Genomic DNA, 2,143 nt, shown 5'->3' on the forward strand with positions numbered 1-2,143 from the left:
AGATCCCCATATAAGGAAAAAAGTAAGGGCCCTTCCCAGGGCCACCACCTCCAGGTCTCTGAACTGCCAGCAGGTGGAACGGCAGGTGCTGGGGCATCCTTCCTTCAGCATGGCTGGGTTGGGGCAGGGCCAAGGCAGGGCATGGGCAGTGCTCAAGGGACAGCTGGAGGGCCCAGACAGCCATGCCCCCACCCACCAGATGCCATCTTCCTTGCTTTGTGCTCCTCTATCATGCAGGACTGACCGACTTGGAGGGTTCAAGCAGTCCTCAACAGACATGAGCTGACTTCAGACAGGATCAGCCTGGGGGGCTTGTGGCCAGGTCACTTCAAGGTTAGGGTGGAGGGTCCCCACATGGAAGGGGCGCACTTGGGTCTGGGGGGGCCCTTCCTGGCTGGCAGTGGGCACTGCTGTTTCCATTTACGGTGGATTTCCAAGTGTTCTCCAGCCCGACCCTGTTCCAGTGGATAACAATCTCCCCATCGGGCTGGGGACCCTGGGAGGGCCAGGGCAGGGATCTCAGAACTGGCTGCTGGGGGGGCCAGACCATGGATGGGCCCCCACATGTTTAAGAGCATAAATGAAACACCTGATGGAGCTAGGCCCCCTCCCCACCTGCAGCTTCTCCTAGGCAGGGGTGGGCCCTGCAGGCTCCAGACAGACAGGTAGGGGGAGGGCAGGTATCACCCAGTGCGCCCAGGCTGGGGACAAGTGTGTCCTGGACCCTCCCTGACCCGAACTTGCCACCACAGCACTTGGGCACCCCAATGCTGAGCAGGCCCTCTGTGCAGAGCTCCAGCGGGAGTGTGTGGTTGAAGCCTGCACCCCAGGCCACAGCACAATGCCATCCCTCCCAGGCCATAAGTTCTGTTGGTCCCACCTGTGGGCAGCGGGGCCCAAGTCCCGCTAATGGGCTTGCTAATGAGAGCGCACTGGCCTGTCTAGGGAACTACCTGCTCTGAGCGCCAGGAGCACAGGACAGAGCCTGGAGCTTCACACACTCTCCAGACCCTGGGAAACTAGCGGGGAGGTGGCTGTGGGCAGGAAGTTGGCCTTGGGCATGTCCACACACCAACAGCCCCCCAGGTTCACTCCTCACTGCAATCCCACACAGCATCCAGGACTCCCAGGCCTGACCTTGGCGGCCCCTGCTCACAAGCCATACTGTGTCCACTCACCATTGGCGTCAGGTTGTCGGCCCCATGGGCCAACATACCTGGGCTCAAGCCCCTTCAGTGCCCTGCTGGATGGCTGAGGGTGGGGTCCTTGGCCTTCCCTGAACCTCAGGTGGTCCATTTGTCTCTGACGTGCAGGCAGCTAGCTCCGTGCGAGGGAGGTGTTAGACGCATGGTTTGCTGCTTCGTGGACGCCTGGGCTGGGGAACTGAGTTTGGGAGCTTTGGCTAACTCCCACTTCAAATTACATTTGCTCACTTACCCACAGAATCTTCTCACTGCGTGCCCTTGACGACGGTGGTACCTGCGCTCTCCCCCGAGCCTGACCACCCAGACTGACCTTCCTCATCTTTGAGCCAATCCGTGTTGAGCCTGTGCCTTCAGTTTGGGTACCGTGCATGACGTCCTGGGGACATCACCAAGCCCCAGATCTGGGATGCAGCCCCTCAACCCAGCCTGCACTCGCTGTGTCCACCATGAACACCCACGGCCCCAAAGGCCCCGTCACACGGCTTCACCCCAGGAGGGCCCCCTGGCTGAGCTCTGCTGGGGGTCCAGACTAGAGGTACAAGCCTGGGACCTGTAGGAGGGGTCAGCTTGAACAGAAGCTCTCCTACAGAGCTCACATGGTACAGAGACCCCCGGATACCTTGGAGGGCCAGGCCAGGCCCAGGGCACCCCACCCAGCCCGCAGACCCCATGGAGGAAGAAGCCGGTCTCTGCGTGTATAGACAGCTTTAATCTTCAGCGAGACTGTCCTGGCCTTGCCCTTCAGCAGCCAGGCCACCACGGCACTGCCTGAAGAGTCTTTCTCAAGGGGAAGGCAACAGGGTCACTGTGCATGTCGACGTCTGGGTGTCTGTGTGAAGCCTCTCCCAGCAGTCCCCGTTTACAGTTACGGGACAGCTGAGTGATGGACAGAGACAGACCCACATCTGTGTCACCGGGGCAGGGCTGGGCACGGAAAG

The sequence above is a fragment of the Enhydra lutris genome, unplaced genomic scaffold (genome assembly GCF_002288905.1).
Source record: "Enhydra lutris kenyoni isolate GAN:26980312 unplaced genomic scaffold, ASM228890v2 scaffoldscaffold45, whole genome shotgun sequence".
NCBI lineage: Eukaryota > Metazoa > Chordata > Mammalia > Carnivora > Mustelidae > Enhydra > Enhydra lutris.